Source organism: Pelodiscus sinensis, chromosome 2, assembly GCF_052426305.1.
Source record: "Pelodiscus sinensis isolate ZL-2025 chromosome 2, ASM5242630v1, whole genome shotgun sequence".
Taxonomy (NCBI): Eukaryota; Metazoa; Chordata; order Testudines; family Trionychidae; genus Pelodiscus; species Pelodiscus sinensis.
Genome location: NC_143053.1, coordinates 95,443,701 through 95,463,954, shown reverse-complemented (window position 1 = coordinate 95,463,954; position 20,254 = coordinate 95,443,701).

The following is a 20,254-nucleotide window of genomic DNA, read 5'->3' as shown; positions in this document are numbered from 1 at the left end:
ACGGGGCGGACGACAAAAGAGTTTTCTGTCGACAGGGGAACGTCTAGACTGCCCCGCTCTGCCGACAAACAGCTGATCGGCAAAGCGGGGCAGCCATTTAAATTTAAATGAAGCCGCGATTATTTAAATCGTGGCTTCATTTCCCTCTGCCGATCTGTCTAATCTACATGCCTCTGCCGACAGAGGCATGTAGTCTAGACACAGCCCAGGAGTATTTAAGATATTCATACAAATGATTTTGCTTTGTTGGAAAGAAATCTGCTGGATAGGATTCAGTCTATAGTTAGGACCATTAAGGCACAAAGCCTAAAGAAGCCATTGGTATAAATTGATGCAAATAGAACTATGCTGATTTACACCAATGGAAAATCTATGCCCATGAGTAGTATAGAGGTGTCCTTCCACCAAAATTTCATAAGCCATTATGACTCATGATGAACAATACTTCCTGGAGTTTCATGCACAATGAATAATCTCTGACAGAGGTATAGTCAGCCTGCTGTTATGGGGATTGGGAAGGGGCCAGCATGGTCTAGTGCACTGTTGAATATACTCCAAATCACTTGGGACATTTACAAGTCAACTGCACAAAACACTAGCCAGTATACAATATGGAGCTAATCCTATATTGGTAGACACAAGGACTAGATAAATTAATAGGTCTTTTACCTCTGTAACTTTACCTTTTACCTCTGTAACTGATTCATCACAGGGAAGCATAGCAAGCAAGAGATCCCATCAATGAAAAAGCAATAGCCACACAAAGAAACCCTATAAATACTCTGTGGCTTTGTCTACACTGCCTTTTTTTGCCGACAGAGAGTATGAAAATGAAGTGCTAATTAGCATTTTGTCATGATTCATTTGCATAATATATTCAAGCTGTTTGTGCGCAAAAACAAGCAGTGTGGACATTTCCTTTTTGTGCAAAAACCCTTTTTTGCTCAAGATTTTTATCCCTTTCCAGGAAGAGCAACAAAATGCTAATCAGCGCTTCATTTGCATACTCTCTGCCAGCAAAATCCAGCAGTGTAGTCATAGCCTGGGATTTTGCCAAGCAATGTTGATTTTTAAGGACTTAATTCAGCAATGTACGTTTGCATGTGTTTAAGTCTAGGCATGAGCAGCTCAATTGATTTCCATAGGACTATCCAAGGCATTAAAGTTAGGCATTAAAGTTAGGCATCTGTTTAATACCTTGGGGCCTGAATTAGTGGTATTGGAAACTTACAACATTAGGACATATTTTAAGATAATATTTTGTGCAGCCACTTTATGCAGCTATCACATAAAACAAAAATAAATTTGGTTCAATCACTCTGTTGCTGACTTTTTTACCTGTTGACTGATTGTTTTATAAACTGATAATGCTCTAAAGTGGGCTCATTATTATTGTCAGTTTCCCAGAGTGCCAATCAAGCAAGTCTTCATAAATGAAACACTTCATCAATAACACCGGTAAGAAACATGAATGGTATTACAAACTGTAGAGCACATAGAGACATCTTTTCTTATATAATAAAGATTTCATTTAATGAAAAGATCAGTGTGAGTAGCCAATTTGCTCTTCTTTCCATAAGTGGTAATGATCTTAATCCATGAACCACATTAGTCTTGATGTTTGCTAACTGAAATTATAACAAAAAATGGTGGGTTTTTTTCAAATGCAAGAAGTACAGATGGTAAAGAGTCCAGGAAGAATAAAAAGAGCCAGCTTTTTTCAAATATGGCTATAAAAGTTTTGGGTGGCATTGCATCATGTCACCACTGTTTTTGTTACCATTAAATAGAAACCATTTTTCATAACTATTTTTATTGAACATTTAATTTAGGTGAGAGTGTAGACAGTTAATCCAGTGAGTAGTAGAAGAGAAAACTATACTCCTCCCATTTTACATTTTTACCTGTCCTCTCTCTGATCTTAAGAAACTCTGCTTATCCTCTGAGAATCTGGATTCAAGGGCATGTTGTTCAGTCATAGTGTAGCTCACAGAGAGCATTTTGACATTTTCCTCATATGTATTTCAGTGGTTTTCATACTCTAGAAAACTAATACCACAATATGATGAAAATCTTTTGAACCCAGAAACAGAGAAACACAGAAATCCCAAAGATGCAGAGAGCAGCTTACAGAATGCTATTTGTCATTCATCTGCATCTCAAAAGAAGCATGTGCTTCTTAAAAGCAATATTTCTGCAGTAGAATATATTGAAGTTGAAATAAGAAAATGAAGAAGATTCCTCATAGGATATCACTGGAGTAAAATCAAAGTCAGTATCTAGGAAATAAATATCTCAGAAAACAATTGGTTTTCTTTAATAGATGTAGTAAATTAAACAAAGTACATGTGGTGTAATTGTAAGGATTGTTCTGCATGCATTCATAAAAGTAATGCTTCTCTTCCTCATGCTACTATCAAGAAGATGACATTATGGAACTGTAGAGTTACATGAAAATATATGTGTGGTAAATATTACCTCAGACAGGATTTGGAAATATGGGAGGGTATATTTATTTGCCATTTCCTAGAAAGATAGGGAAAGCAGAATGAAGTTTCTCACAGCACCTCATCTCTGCTAACAAATCAATGCGTTCCTTTAGTTATAGTCTGTGTATTATTCCATGGAACTGTAGCTTGAATTTCAGTCCTGTGCGTGGGCCAGCACAAGATATATGCATCACTTAAATCTCACTTAATCCATCAAAACAGGGTTTAAACAGGATTTACATGCTGCATGGACAACATACTGGCTCCTTGCACAGGGCTGAATTTCACACTGAGGGCAGATATAATCAATACTGAATTTTTATACAAGGCTAGTTACTCTAGGTACCTGATTTCAGAAGCTACAATTAACAGATTCATGAAACAATAGATATGGAACAACGGGGACTCTGAACATTCAAAATACACTCATAATACCTGAACCTATATGCTATCTGAGGCCCCCAGCACACTGTAGTTATCGAGGGTCAACCACTTCTCCAGTGTCCTTTCATAGCTTAGGGTGGCCCTGCAATACTCTACCTCAATTTTCCCTCTACAAAACTCCCTAAATAAAGTCCACCAGTCCAGAATCCCAGGAGAAGATCCAAGAGCTTCTCTCCCCCGAATCATTCACAGGTCTTCCTGACTGGATAATCCCCTTACTTTTGGCAGGTCACTCCCATCCCCATTCATGTGCAATACACATTTTCCTTCCTTGTGTGTACACATTATGGGTATGTCTAGACTACAGGCTTACGTCGACATAAGTTTTGTCGACAGAATCTGTCGACAAAACTTATGTCGACATAGAGTTTCCAGACTACATTGCTTTCTCGACAAAGCGATCAGATTTGTAGACATAAGAGCGTCCAGACTGGGGGGGGGGAAGCAAAATTGGCAGGAGGGGGGGTCAGAGGAAGCAATAGCTGTCCAGGGGAGAATGGGGGAGGGGCAGCTGGTGGGAGTTGGGGGCATCAAGGCTGGCCGTGGGAAATCAGGAGGAGGAACTTGCTGGTGGGGGCCGGGGAGAGGGCATCGGCCGGCGGGGATCCGGACTCACCCAGGTGCATGCAGATCCCACGGTTCTGCCCACCCTGCTCATGCATCCCCAACAAAGACAGAGGAGGTGGAGAGAGAGTGAGAGGCAGGAGGGGGAGAAGAGAAAGAGAGAGACGGAGCGGAGAGAGAGTGAGAGGCAGGAGGAGGAGGAGAAGAGAAGAGAAAGGGAGAATGAGAGGTAGGAGGGGGAGAATAGAAAGAAAGAGACAGCGAGAGAGACAGAAGGTGGAGGAGAGCTGAGAGAGAGAGAGAGGGAGGTAGGAGGGGGAGAAGAGAGAGATAGAGAGAGAGAGACGGCGCAAGAGAGCTCAAGAGAGAAAACCTGAAAATCCTGCCTTATGACGGGCTAATTGGCTAGTTATAAAATATTTGGCAAATTTGAAATTTTCTTGTGGAAAATTTCAGTGTTTTTAAAAGGGCATTTTCCATCAGGAATTCATTGCAGCCTTCTCTATTTTAAGTTATTTTAGCCATTGGTCACAAAATTTAGTGAAGGAAAAGCCTTATTAAGTCCTGTTTGCCTGTTCTTGCCATCCCATTGGCAGATGAGGAACAATCTCTCAGGAACTGCAGGGTATGTCTATTCTGAGTTTTAAACCCCATAGCAGAGTCTCGGAGCCCAGGTCTACAGACTCTGGGTCATGCTCTAGCATTAAAAACAGCTATGTATATGTTCTGGCAAGGAAGTAGAGGGAGATAGGTGAGCAGAACTTCTACACTGGTGTTTTTATCACTGTAATGCAAGACCCACAGGACTGCTTCTGTAGAGCCAGGCTCTGAGATTGGCTGCTATATGTTTGAAATCACAGTGTAGACAAATCCTAAGTCAATTCTGAAAATAGGATTTAGGCCCATCAGACACATAGGCACTTTTGAAAATGTTAGCCAGGGTATACTGACTTGAAGTTCCTTATCTTAGGAAATATGTGGTATAGCATATTGAAATGTTCCATGCTGGAAGATCTCTCTTCTTCCTCCAGCAGTGGAAGGAAATGTGAGGAAATAAGGAAATTACTTTTTGAAAGTTTATCTCAAATTTTATGTTCCTGAAACTTCCTGAAAGTTTATCTGGCTGCTCCTTTTTATTTAAAGCCTCTAAATTCAACCCACAACAATAAAGGCTAAGAATTGCTGTCATCTGAACTTTATTTGGAGGTCAATATGGCATGGATTGCGGATTCCATTTCATTTCCTCTTGCTGGTCAGATGCCCACTACTGAATCAATTGGTAGTAGTTGACACCCTTGTTGGCAGTTTCATTCAAAGAGGTAAGACATTGATACACACTTAAATTGTTCTAGTTTAATTCTACAAATACAACTGAAGCATCACTACCCCTAGTGTGGATGCAGATGCTAATGGGCCTTCACTGGTATTGCCTATTCCTGGAAGGGAAGAAAAGGGAAAGGAAGGGACTTTTATACCAGTAGAACTGCATCTGCAATAGGCAGGCCTGCCAGATGAAGGATTCAAGGGGACCTGGTGATTCAAAAAAGCCTGGGACTCCAGTTGCCACTGCTACTCCATTTAAATCATTGCTGGAGCTCCACACAGTGCTGAGGGCTGCCTATGTAAAGTGCAGTGTACTCAGGGTGGTACTGAAAGCTACCTGGGAGAGTCTAGCTCCATCCCTGCCCCTTCCTCCTGAGGCCCCACTCCTTCTGAGAGCCCAGTGAGTCTGTTGGTCCCACTGATAAAAGGAGTTATTCCACTATAGGTATTTTAGTATTTAAAAAAAACAAAGTCCTAACCAACCTGGCTATACTAGTACAGAAGCTATGTGTAAGCTGGGCCTATATTTATCCTCTAGCTCACAGCTGCTCACTATGCTTCAGTGGCTCTCTTTTAGGACAATATTTATGCTGTACATTATCCTCTGAGTATTCTAGGACTTTGTTCGTTGGTGCAGATAGCCCATTAAAATTTCATATAAATTAAGGAAGAATATGAATCTGCAGGTTCTCTGAAGATGCTAAAGGCCAAGTTTGCAAAGGAACCACATCTCATTTTCTGATTTCTACTGGTGATAACTTTTGTGCTTAAATAACATTCCTTCCCTCTCCCCCCCCCCCCCCCCCCCCTGCCACACACACACACTTCAGGAAATATGACTCTTACAATATTTTGTTACCACAGTTTATCTATCTAACCCTATTGGATTTTTTTACATTGACTTCACTATTTATAATTTTTATTATGAACTTTAATTTCTTTTCCAAGTCTCCATTTCCTCTTTGGTCAACAGATTGCCTGTAGTCAAATCACTTCTTTTTGTCTATTCAAGTTCAAAACAGTACAATTAAGACTTTCTAATGGCTTATTGCAATTGATTACTACAACTATAATGACAATAGTAACATACAGTTGCTGTAAGTAGCTTATATTTTTAAGTAATCCAGACAAGTGATAAAGGCAAAAGAAGTCACTTGTGCAAAACACAAAAGGTATGTCAGAAGGGATAAAAAAAGGCATAGTTGATCATACTACAAATGAGCAATTCAAGGGCCTGATGCTTGATATTTACATGTATTTGAGTTTAGCACCATCTCGCTGCCTCATAATTAGAACAAACTCCCATGAGGTAGAATGTAATTGCTCATTTTGTAGATGAGGTACTTCTGGATCAAGAAGTGATTAAAATATTTATATTGCACAGCTTGTTCAATTCACTCATATTACCAGATTAATTTACTTTAATTCACCATGCATCAACATTTACACGGTTTTCCTCCAAAAATGGTACTTGAAATAGAATAACTTTTTATCACTTATTATTCCATCTAATAATGTCAGTGTGTGGGATGGATAGCTATTCCCTTAATGGCATTTCATATTTACTATATAAGCACTACTTTGTGTACTGGCCATGACATATTTAATGGTGCTACAGTGAAAATAATTAAGATTTGGTTCTCTAGGAAATAGGATTTAAATTTATAAAAATTTACAAGTGACATATGTAGATAATTTTGTAAGTCCTAAGCAAAGGCAGCAATTTTTTTTTCTGAATCAGATTAATGGGTTTGTAACTCAAGGTTTTATAAACCTTTATATTCTGGTACAACCTTTAATCATAGCCTAAAAGTTCTGTGCTGCTATGATTTGCAGCAATGTCTGCCAAACAGAACCTAGGATTGTAAATGGATTAGGATGAAAATCCACACAGCTGGGAAGTCCTTCTTATAGTGTATCTTTTCACATATACCCGTTAGAGTGTAGTACATGCAGCAGTGTGGGAGCTAATATCTTTTTTATGATGCAATGTCCTGGAAGGTGTGCTTCCAGCAGAGACATCACAGTATTTGGCAATGCTGCTGTGTTGTCAATTTCAGAAAACCCTGTTTTGTGGTGCAGCAATTTTAGAAAGGATGGTGTTTAGCAAGCCTGAGTCACAAGTCAGGAATTTTGACATGCATGGAATATCTGAAGATTGGTGTCTACTGCCTTGTTCAGACCAAGTCAACAAACTGGCTCAACACATTCTCACCAAACTGAAACAGAAAGAAAACTGAAAGAGACATTAATTAGAAAAAGGAAGAATGATTTCAGCCCTGCTATACGTGGGTGTAACTCCCATTGTAGTCAATGAGCATCAGAGGGTATGTCTACACTACCCTCCTAGTTCGAACTAGGAGGGTAATGTAGGCATACTGCACTTGCAAATGAAGCCCGGGATTGGAATTTCTCGGGCTTCATTTGCATAAGCGAAGAGCCGCCATTTTTAAAACCCCGCTGGTTCAAACCCCTTGCAGCGCAACTACACGGGGCACGAACTAGGTAGTTCGAACTAGGCGTCCTAGTTCGAACTACCGTTACTCCTCGTGCCATCCCCCTCCAGCCTTCTACAAACTTTGGGCAGGGACACCACTCCTACCCCCTGGCTAATACCACTCCATGGACCCAACCTCCATGACTTGATCTCACTTCACTTTAAACTCTGTTCTAGTTCTAGCCTTCACAGCCTCCTGCAGCAAGGAGTTCCACAGGTTGACTCTTTGCTGTGTGAAGAACAACTTTCTGTTACTAGTTTGAAGCCTGCTACCCATTCCTTTCCTTTGGTGTCCTCTAGTCCTTCTATTATGGGAACTAATGAAGAACTTTTCTGGATGCACCCTCTCCATCCCACTCATGCTTTTATAGACCTCTATCCTATCCCCCCTCAGTCTCCTCTTTTCTAAACTGAAAAGTCCCAGTCTCTTTAGCCTCTCTTCATATGGGACCTCTTCCAAACCCCTCATCATTGTAGTTGCCCTCCCTTCTCCCACCCTCTCTCTTCCCCTCTCCCACCTACTTTTCCCAGTCTCCCCGAGTTTTGTTCAATAAAGAGAGATTCTAGTTTTGAACACAATTGTCCTTTATTTTGTACATCAGGAAGGGGGGCTAGGGAGGAGTAAGTGGAAGGAGGTGAGGGAGGAATTGGGTACGAGCCCCCGATGGGGAGGACTGGGCTGGCTCTGCGGGCTTCTGGGGGTGGAACCTCTCCTGCAGCCCCCCCAATTGCCCCCTCTCCCCAGATGGCAACCTGCGGCAAGTGCAGCTGGTCTGATGGCCGAGTGCTGTGATGTGCCCAGTGTGGGTACTCCGGGCACTCCAAGACAGGACTGCTTTGCAAGCGGGGCACCCCTGAGAACTGTCTGTCCGGGGTGGGGGTCGGGTTCCTTTAAGCACAGCCCTCAGCTAGCCTGAGACAGCAGCTCCACACTCTAAGTCTTCATCTGATGCCCTGCCGGCACTGCTTCCAGCCATCCTTAACCCCAGTTCAGGGTCCAGTTAATTTGGACATGCTAGTTCGAATTAGCAAAACGCTAATTCGAACTAGTTTTTTAGTCTGGATGCGTTAGTTCGAATTAGCTTAGTTCGAATTAACTAATTCGAACTAAGTTAGTTCGAATTAGCGCTGTAGTGTAGACATACCCTAAGTGATCACAGAATTTCTGGCTTCTAAAGATAGAAGGCTTGAATCTTTCTGTGCTATTCTTGGTTGTGGTTGATGTTTATAAGCCATGTCCTCAGTTGTGTATTTGATAACTTACTATGCAGAGATCAGTTTCCAGTGGTTTTTTTAAATGCACAAGCACTAATAATATACATGGGTTTTTTGGGGGGATTATTTCTTCAGCCCAGATTTTCCTCCCCTCCTGCCCAGAGAGTATCTGCCCTATCCTAGAAGGTGGCTTTCCTCCTTGTGGTAATATCACACATTGGCAAAAGGAAGGAAGTTTTATTCGGAAGGAGGGAAGTTTTACGTTTTGCTGTTGGCTCCAAGGCACCAGAGGCAGTATACTCAGTCAGCACATCTCTTGGCTGTTTCAGCAATACTCCTCTTCCCTGAACTGCGTGGGGATTTACAAAGGTGACGTAGGCACTGAAACACTGAGTTGTGTGCCAAAGGCTGGTTAATGGGATGGTTTGGTTTGGGTTTTGCTAAGACCTGGGAGATAGTGTATCCCTTGTAACCTTTACCCAATGGTTAGCACACTCACTCCAGATAGGGGAGACCCAGGTTTAAATACTCCCTCTGCTTCACAACAGGGACAATAGAGATGACAATCTCCCACCACAAACTCGCACTATGAGTATTCAAGTATCAAACCACTCCAACAGGAGAGACAGACTCCTGCCTCAGCATAGCCATGCTCAAGAGGTTAGGGCACTGTCTTGAGAGGTAAGCGACCCTTATTTACAATTCTTGCTCTAGAATGGGGATTTGAACCTAGCTCTTGCGCATCTCCGGGGGTGGGGGGAGTGCTCTAACTACTCTACTAAATGACATAAATGGGGCACCACAAACTCCTGCAGCTTCTTTTTGCATAGGTTTAGGAGTGTTCAGATAACGTCTAGCAGATCAGGCTCCAAAGACAAGATAGATGGGGGAACGTCTAGATTGTAAATCCTGTGGAGGTTAGCCCATGTAGTGTTGTGATGTGGGCCACTGTGTACATGCCAAAGCACCTTGGGAACTTCAACAGCAGAAACTTGTGTACTTACAAGGTTTGGCTGCAAGGGTATCGTGAATGCCATTGGCAACTAAAGCTGCCTCATTCTAGGTATTTAATTTTCCCTAGTGAATGCTACTTTTTGTGCCACAGTCCATCGCAGCAGAAACCCAGAGGAACCCCAGGATTAATCTTGTGTCTTATCTTTTCCAGAGTGCAGGTAGCTGAAAATAACCCATACATCTTTAATGTATGCTGACAATAATTGTTTTTCCTAATCAATTAGTGAAAAGTATGAAGGCGTAGAGACACGTTTCCCATTTCTCACTAGCTGGCTCCAAAAGGAACTTTAATACAGGAAAGATAACTGTCTCTTTCTCTCAGGACAGTGACTTTCTTTGATGCTGGCCTCAGAAATGAAGATCTCAAAACAAAATTTGAACTTCAAAAGGAAAAACCACAATAAAGAAAAGAAAAATCTTTACAGTAAGTTAAAAATGATAGAGTATCCCACTTGTAATGAGATGCTAGTGGAAACAGCTCTTTAGATTTCTCCTGGGGCCTCTAGTTGCCAAAGACAGACATAATATTTCCTCATTATTAGCTCTTCAGCAGAAAGGAAACAGAGTAGGGTGTTCTTTGCAGTCACACAGAAGAAGGGGCATTTTGAATCAGTAATTTAGAGCAGTAAAATGAAGGGGAAATGGCAGCAGAACTTATAGTGATGCATAATTATCTCAGCAAAAGAGACAGGCTGTGAATACTTCTGTTGATTTTGCTTCAAGAAAAACCCTCTTGAGAAATCGGATTTAGGAAGAGGGAGGGGAGTGGGGAAAGAAATAACCAGTAAAACTTTGTTCTCAAGCACTGCCTGAACATTTCCATGATGTGCCCTGGTAATGTTCTAAAAGAGCATAGTTTCACACCCATCAAAACAAGATATACAGGTGCAAATTGAGAATCATTTGAGTCGCTTGTTGTTTCGGTGATATCATGTTATCATGTTTCTGTGTGGCAGGCAAACAATTTTCAGCTTAACACCCATTTTTGGCAAAGTTGTTTTATGTTTGTGCTTGCAAACATGGGAGACAGCTGTCATTCCAGCTGCACTTTCCAGTGTCCCTGAAAAATAGAGGGAGTTAATGCCCATAAACACTCCACATTGTCTGTTAATAAATGAATATATGTTTGTTATGATTGGGTGGGATTTTCAAATGGACCTAAGTGAGTTAGTAGGACTTATACTTCAATAATATTTTTTTATCATTTCTGATGTGGAAGTACCTAGAGTCCTCAACTTCAGTCCGGTTGTACAAAGCACTGTACAAACATGATAGATGACCATCCTTATGCAGAGAATTTAGTAGCCTGAGAACAGAATGTGGCTCCAAAAACTTCTGAGTTCTAGTCTCAGATCTCATATTTACCACTAATCCCCTTGTGACATATGTGAAATCACAAAATCTGCTTCAGTTTCCTCCACGTCTACATGGCTTCTTAATTGCAGAAGAAGCAATGCAAATGAAGTGCACATTAGCAACTTCTTATGCTTCATTTGCATATTCTTTTCCGATGCTTTTTGTGGAAGAGGTTTTTGTGCAAAAAAATCCCAGTGTAGATGGGTCTTTTTTATGCACACAAAAAAACCTCTTTTGTGCAAAAACCTGTAAACCTCATTTTTTGAGGAATAAGGGCTCTTACGCAAAAGGGGGCTTTTGCGCAAAACAGACCCGTTTACTCTGGGGGGGGTTGCGCAAAAAACTCTTCCACAAAAAACATTGGAAGAGAATATGCAAATGAAGCATGAGAAGTTGCTAATGAGGCTTCATTTGCATTGCCTCTTTGGCAAAAAGGGCAGTATAGACATGTAAAATGGGGATAATACAATGTAGCTGTACCTCCCTCCCTGGGCATGCAATCTTGTTAGTTAAGGATAGATTCCATTCTCGATGAACCAAATCGCAAAATTCTCATTGACTTTAGAACTGAATCAGACTGTGCATGCCTGCACACATGTATGCATGTGTGTGTTCTGGCAGTTTTCCAAACTCATCTGGAGGATATTCTTACCACAGAGGAAGCCCTAAATGGTGTATATTCCCAGCCCACCCTCACTAAGCCTTGCTGAGAGTATATCCAGAGATAGGGCTATGCCTGTAGCTTTGATGAACTTGGCCAAGCTACAGTGATGGATAGGGGTGCCAACATCCTCCACGGGCCCCTGGACAATGTGAGGAGGGGCCACTCCACATCCACACTACCAGGAGGGGCAAAGCCTGGGACAGGGCTAGGCCTGGAGTACACCATCCCCTCTCCCCCCAGCCAGTCCTCAGAGCCACTTGGAGCATGTGGTACAGTGTGGTGCTATGGCAGTGATTTAAAGGGCCCAGGGCTCCGGCCACTGCTGCAGCTGTAGTAGCAGCAACGACAGCTGGGAGCCCCAGGCCCCCTTGAATCACATGCCCTGGGATAATTGCCTCTTTCCTTCCCACCCCCCCGACCCCCACCATCAGCAGTCCTGGTGGTAGATCATAGATCATAGGGTTGGAAGAGATCTTAGGAGGCCATGGAATCCAACATTCTGCCCAAAGCAGGACTAACCAACTAAATCATCCCAGCCAGAGCTTTGTCAAGACTTAAAAACCTCTAGGGATGGAGGTACCACCACCTCCCTAGAGAATCCATTCCAGTTCTTCACCACCCTCTTGGTGAAATAGTTTTCCTTAATATCCAACCTAGACCTCCTACACTGCAGCACTTATTAGAGAAATAGAAGGACTGTTATGCTTTTCAGACTGAATTAAGATTCCTAGAGATTTTATTCTAAGACATCCCCAAACTCTACAATTTAATTTCTTCAGCACCACTGTGCACCTGAGAGAGAAAACAAACCAAAAATAGGCATAGAAGTGCAGAGAGGGGGAAAGGAAAGTTGTTTAGAAGTGTTTTAAGACAGAAAAATAAGCTGACCAAGTTAAAAAAAAAAACCCTTGCAAAGCACATCTAGTCCCTTTTCTGGAATATCATAAGTATCTTTTTATTGTACTTTTGGGAATAAGTATATTTTATTGTACTTTCAGGAAGAGAGGAATGCCCAGTCAGATGGCTTTTTAAGAATATATTTTCAGGAAAGTAAAATGAACTAGCATGATATTTTTCCTTTCCTGATTAACCAGAAAGCATTTTTGGAATACCTCTTGAGGACCAACAGAATGTTCAACCTAGTTATACATGGGCTACATCTACACTGGCCAGTCTTGATCAATAACATATGCAAATGAGGCACGGTGATGAATATCGTTGTGCTTCATTTGTATGCTTAATGAGCCACCATTTTTCGCAAGGGGCTTTTGTTCAAGAAGGAGCAGTCTACACTGCTCCTTCTTGAGCAAAAACCCCCTCTTGCAGAAGAGCATTTCTGCCTGAAAATAAGCAGCAGAATGGCTGTTCTGCAAGAGGGGGTTTTTGTGCAAGAAGGAACAGTGTAGACTGCTCCTTCTTGTGCAAAAGCTCATTGCGCAAAATGGTGGCTCATTAAGTATGCAAATGAGGCATGGCAATATTCATCACCGTGCCTTATTTGCATATGTTCTTGCACAAGACTGGCCGGTGTAGATGTAGTTAAAGAGGTAGATGTCCCTAATGATAGAGAAGTTAGTTGAATTGGGCTTAAAGACTTTGTGAAATAAAGATCTGATTAATGGACACAGTAAAATGGGGAATATTTTCATTGTAATGAAGGCTGGGGGGGTAGTCAGGGCGTGTGTGTGTGTGTGTGTGTGTGTGATGCGAATTGACCTTGATCTTAAGCATCCTTGTCTCCCTCAGCAAGTGGGTGCAAATTTACAGGTCAGTAGAAGTGAGAGAATTTTGTTGCATCCTGAAAGAATGCCTAGAGTACAGCTTATAATGAAGTGTATAAGAAATCAAACTTTGATTTGTGAAATGCCACTGCGGATAGGGTGTGAAGCAAAGGAAAGGGGAAAAGTTAGTTTAGGATAAATTAAGAAACCTCTCTTTCTTATGAAAGGAAACAGTGTCACATTTTCCAAAATATCACCTTTTCTCACTTTAACCGAACACACACAATCTACAGTACTAGGGTGACTAGATATCCCAATTGTATAGGGACAGCCCCAGTAATCATGGCTTTTTCTTATATAGGAGCCTATTACCCTTACGCATGGCCCAGTTTTTCACACTTTCTAACTGGTCACTCTAAAGCCTACTCAAAAGCATTCTCATAGCAACAGCAAAATATAATCTGCCTGGGATTTTACCAGCATAAAATCTGATAAGTAAATAAAGTAGCTAGACTTTATTTTGCAAAATATTCTCTGGAAAATGAAAAACAGTGTCAGCATTAAAGAAAAATTTTGCCAAATGTTACCAATCCTTTCTCCCACTAGTCTTTGAAGCTATTGTGAAGTCAAATTACAGCAATCTCTTTCTCCACATCATGGATACCAAATACAATACTGATAGCCTCCCTCCTGCCACATTTGTCATGGTTACTTTGCAAACAAAATGCTTTGTAGAGCTCATGTTACAAGATGAATAGATTTTCAATGGGACCTGTCTCCAGCTGAACTTACTCAGTTTTCCTTGTTCTTTTCTACCCCTTTGTATGCCCTCTGCATAGGGCGGAAATACCAAGAAGTGACTCCGGGGAATATGTCAAGTTCAAACAGATAAAAGGCATGCGCTGTAGTTCTGAGCAAAGTGCTACATCAGCCAAGAGCCAAAAGGAAGCAGAGCAGCTTTTGATACTAACCTGGGAGGTGTTGCAAACACCAGAAAGGACACTGAAATAACACTAGGGGCCAAAAAAAGGAAGTAATCAACTGAGATTCACTCTGACAAAAAAGCAGGCTGACACACCTAGGAATAAATGTTCTGAAAAATAGCTATTCAGTTAAGAAAACTCTATGAGTCAGTTGTGGCTACCAACTCCTGACACAACTTGGGGGCTCTGCAGAATGGCACAGACCTAGGGAGAGCTTCAGAAGCAATTGTGCCTCACAAAGTCCTCTTGGGATTTTGAGGCATGTGCAAAGGGCTCATTTCTTACAAAGACATGCCACTCCCAGCTCTGTGCCCCTGCTTAGCTGAAGTGGAAAAGGAGTAGGGGCCAGCATGGCAACTCTCACACATACACTTCACACATCTTCCCACCCAGGGACACTAGGAGGGTGCAGAACCTGCTTCTTGTGACCAACACCCCTCACCTCCCTGCAGAGTGGCCAGACACAAGTAGTCAGCAGTAAAGCCGAACTACCTAGAGGTGGTATTGAAATGAAATATTCTCATATTATGTATGAAGGCAAAGAAAAAGTACAATTTTGGTCTGTATGAGGTATTTAGCACAAATATTTGGCACAAATGATGGTGCCCTTCTCAGTAAAGAATTCTTGAGGCTGGTGTAGAATTCTTCTCCTAGTTGTTGGTATCAGCATCAGAAAGATGTACAAGAACTGGTGTGAATGTATCTAAATAAAAGAGAATTTAAACTAAGGCCTCAGCTTGCAACTGAACACTGCTTTCCATCTCAAGAGGTTAAAGGCCATAGGTCCAGAATTATCTTCCTTATGAATCTCTGGAAGTGGCTAATGCAGCTCATTTCCTGACTGACGCACCTGCAACTGACCTGCCTCCCAAATCACATAGGGTATGTTTACACTACAAAGTTAGTTCAAACTAACGGACGTTAGTTCAAACAAACTTTCATAGGTGCTACACTAGCGCTCCGTTAGTTCGAATTTAATTCGAACTAACGGAGTGCTTAGTTCGAACTAGGTAATCCTCATTCCACGAGGATTAAGCCTAGTTCGAATTTACTAGTTGGAATTAAGGGCTGTGTAGACCCTTAATTCGAACTAGTGGGAGGCTAGCCCTCCCCAGGTTTCCCTGGTGGCCGCTCTGGCCAACACCAGGGAAACTCGTCTGCCCCCCTCCCGGCCCAGGACCCCTTAAAGGGGCACGGGCTGGCTACGGTGCCCGTGCCAGGTGCAAGCCTGCCACCACCCAGCCAGCAGACCCTGCACCTGGCACGGATCGAGCCACCCACCCGATGCCCCCCAGACCTCCGCCTCTTCCCCCTCTTGCCCAGGACCGCAAGAGGCGGGCACCCGCCTGGGCTAGTGCGGACATCGTGGACCTCGTCCATGATCTCTGCACTAGGCACAGGAAAGTGGCCGGCTAGGGCAGGAGAGCTGCCAGCCTGGCCACCCAGGAGCAGGTGTGCATGAAAATCAAGGTGGTCCACTGAGACCCCCGACCCTGAGCCCTGAGCTTACAATAGCCATACTGGGTCAGACCAAAGGTCCATCTAGCCCAGTAGCCTGTCTGCCAACAACGGCCAACCCTAGGGACCCTGGAGGGGATGGACCAAAGACAGTGACCAAGCCATTTGTCTCATGCCATCCCTCTCCAGCCTTCCACAAACCTTGGGCAGGGACACCACTCCTACCCCCTGGCTAATATCACTCCAGGGACCCAACCTCCATGACTTGATCTCACTTCCCTTTAAACTCTGTTCTAGTTCTAGCCTTCATAGCCTCCTGCAGCAAGGAGTTCCACAGGTTGACTCTTTGCTTTGTGAAGAACAACTTTCTGGTACTAGTTTGAAGCCTGCTACCCATTCCTTTCCTTTGGTGTCCTCTAGTCTTTCTTTATGGGAACTAATGAAGAACGTTTCTGTATGCACCCTCTCCACCCCACTCCTGCTTTTAGAGACCTCTATCCTGTCCCCCTTCCATCTCCTTTTTTCTAAGCTGAAAAGTCCCAGTTTCTTTAGCCTCTCTTCATATGGGAACTGTTCCCAACCCCAGATCATTGTAGTTGCCCTCCCCTCTCCCAGCCTCTCTCTTCCTCTCTCCCACCTCCTTTTCCCAGTCTCCCCCAGTTTTGTTCAATAAAGACAGATTTCATTTTTGAACACAATTGTCCTTTATAATGTACATCAAGAAAAGGGGCTCGGGAAGGGTAAGTGGAAGGAGGTGAGGGAGGAATGGCGTACGAGCCCCCAATGGGGAGGACTGGGCTGGCTCTGCGGGCTTCTGGGGGTGGAAGCTCTCCTGCAGCCCTCCAATTGGCCCCTCTTCCCAGATGGCAGCCTGCGGCAAGTGCAGCTGGTCTGATGGCTGAGTGGTGTGATGTGCCCAGTGTGGGTAGTCCGGGCAATCCAAGCCAGGATTGCTTTGCAAGCAGGGCACCCCTGAGAACTGTCTGTCCGGGGTAGGGGTCGGGACCCTTTAAGCGCAGCCCTCAGCTAGCCTGAGACAGCATCTCCACGCTCTAAGTCTTCCTCTGATGTCCTGCCGGCACTGCTTCCGGCCATCCTTATCCCCGGTTCAGGGTCCACTTAATGTGGACATGCTAGTTCGAATTAACAAAATGCTAATTTGAACTAGTTTTTAGTTCTAGATGCGTTAGTTCGAATTAGCTCAGTTCGAATTAAGTAATTCGAACTAAGTTAATACGAATTAGCGCTGTAGTGTAGACGTACCCATAGTGACTTGGGTGAGGACTATCTGGACTGTTCATGGTGTCAATTCCCTTCCCGTTCATTTTGCTGCACAGCAAAGGGGAGTAGAAGTCCTTTAGATTTTATGAACATTAAGGGGCAAGTGTCACACTTCAGAATTCCTGTAATTCAGCTCATTAAAAATCAGACGAAAGTTTTTCAGCTGAGTTATTTTGTTATGACATCTCAAACTGCTTTGTTCTTTAGAAAAAGGGAGATCGGCTAATTAAGAACTTCACTGCCAGAACACCATTGTACTTGAATGCTTCAATGATAAATAGATATTCAGCTACTGCGAAAATAAAACCACAAACCAAGCAAGCATGAAGTCCATCTGAAATCAAAAGTCTCACAGGAGTAGCTGTGTTAGTCTGTAACCTGAGGAAGTGGGGTGTGCCCATGAAAGCTCATGATACTATATATATATATATTGTTAGTCTCTACGGGTACGTCTAGACCACATGCCTCTGGCGCCAGAGGCATGTAGATTAGGCTACCAGGCATAGGAAAATGAAGCGGTGATTTAAATAATCGCTGCTTCATTTTCCTATGCCTGATAGCCTAATCTACATGCCTCTGGCGACAGAGGCATGTAGTCTAGACGTACCCTACGGTGCTGCAGGACTACTCATTAGCTGAAGGCAAGGAAGTCTTCCAGATAAACCATACAGTTCTATTTGGACCTGCAGAGAAGGGCATAGAAACACACACCTGTCTGATACCGTGGTAGCTTCATTTTGTGACTCTAAAATTGAAACTAACACAAAAGTGAGGCTTTGCGCTGCAGTGGGTGAGGGTGAGTGGGTGAAGAATGCTGAAACATTTAAAAGGACAGGACTTCACATTCCTCTGCCTCACTTCAAAAAAAGAACCCCTTTCCTTACACACATTCTTTATCGCTTATATGGCTAATACTATTACCTAACTAAAAGTTGTAAGTGGGCTAGTGCAGACTCAAATTGCAAGGGATTTTTCTGCTATGGAACAGCAATTCATTAACTAAACAATTTATACGTTCAAGTACCCGGCTGATTTTTGCTCTCTCTTGGGATTAAATAGTGATGGCATGTCCTGAACAGGCACTGACAAGGAATCAACTGGATCTCTCCAGAAGTTATCAAAATTCGAAATTTTGTTGAATTTCAGACAGCCGGAACTTCTCTGGACTCAGTATTTATCAAGGCTGCAATTGATCCATAAATTGTTAAAATAAAATACCACTGGATATTTTTACTGGGATTAAATCAGGTCCCATGCATTTACAAGTTTCCCAGCCAGATACCCATTTCATTTCACAACTCTAGCTATGAGTCCACACTAAGGGTATGTCTACAGTACCCCGCTAGTTTGAACTAGCGGGGGTAATGTAGTCATCCGCAGTTGCAAATGAAGCCCGGGATTTGCATTTCCCGGGCTTCTTTTGCATGAAGCCGGCCGGCGCCATTTTTAAATGCCGGCTAGTTCGGACTCCGTGCCGCGCGGCTACACGCGGCATGGACTAGCTAGTTCGGATTAGGCTTCTAATCCGAACTAGCTGTTCACCTCATTCCACGAGGCGTACAGCTAGTGCGGATTAGAAGCCTAATCCGAACTAGCTAGTCAGTGCCGCGTGTAGCCGCGCGGCACGGAGTCCGAACTAGCCGGCATTTAAAAATGGCGCCGGCCGGCTTTATGCAAATGAAGCCCGGGAAATACAAATCCCGGGCTTCATTTGCAACTGCGGATGACTACATTACCCCCGCTAGTTCGAACTAGCGGGGTAGTGTAGACATACCCTAACTCTTCTGCTTCAAAAAAGTATGGACTTTCCAAATTGCAAAGATAATTCTGAGTGCCTCCTTGCACTGTTTGTGCATAGTTTTTCTCAAGCATAATGGGTGTCAGTGATGCGAACTCTGTTGGTTTCTGCATGCCTTTAGGAAAAAAATGGGAAAGATCTGCACATGCACCATATGGTGAAGCATCACAAGCCAGTTACAAATGGTAGAAAACATCAGACCCCATCAGAAAGTCAGCTGATATTAGCAGGTTCTTTGCTTCCTTATATACGCATTCACAATCTTTGATATTTTATTTGCCTATAGAAATGTATGTAAACAGCTGCCAATACTGTCACCAAACTAGGCAGAAATTTACTGCGGTAGTTAAGCAGCTCTCTAAAACAGTCTGGGGAGGATGAGTGATAGGTAAGATACAGATGAGGCTGCAGATGAAGCTCCCAGAGAGGCCTGGGTTCCAAGGAAGCTGGAGGCTTCCTGAGACAGAGTAGGACTGGGGAGAGCTGGGGAGCTCTGGCCTGACATCACTCCAGATGCAGGGCCTGAGACAAGACATGGGGATACTAGGGCTGCATGGAGGCAGCCAGGGCAGCAGAAGGCAGCAGGTCCACACCCCCTTGCCAATGATAAGTGGCCATTTCAGTCTGCAGTTTTCCCCTGTGGCAGAGGCTAGATGAAGACTGGCTGTAGGTCACTGAAGCAAAATGGGTACAGGGGAATTGAGGGTTCCCTGGGAGGGGAGGACCCCAGAGTGTGGAGAGGGCACCATGGTCTGGGAGGGATGTAGGTCCTAATGTAAGACGGCAGAACCATTAACGCATAAAGAGGTAATAGTAGGTGTGACACCATCTGGAAGCAGGTGATCCAGCACTGAGCTTAGTTATTTCCCACATGATTAGCAGGAGGTGCCCCATGGTGCAAATCCTAAGAATGAATGTAACTCACACGTTCTCTTGAGGTGATACTTAAATTATTTTCTCTTTCTTCAGATATTTCCATAAGCCTGTGATATCAATTACATCTCCAAAGTAATTTAACTGAAGATTTTTTAGGAGGTGGTGGGGGGGGGGGGTGGCAGGGAGGTTTCACACATCTAAAAATTCTCTCAGTTCATAGTCTTCCAGACATTTCAAGACAGCATCCAAATTTCAAAGGTGACTTTTGGTTCCTTTCCTGCAACAATTATGTCATCCAAATAGGACTGAACTCTATTCAGTCCCTTCAAAAGCTCACCCACAGCTTTCAGGTGCTGGTGTGACAAAGCAAGTCAACATGTTGTAACAAAATAAGCCTTTTTGCATATTGATTGTGTGATCTGGAATCTCAACATCTCTATCTCCATTTCAAAGTATGCATTGGCCAAATCCAGTTTACTGAAACACCATGCTCTATTAAGAGTAGCAAACAAATCCTCAATACAAAGCAGTAGATATTGTTTCACGCATAAAACTGGACTCGGGATCCCTT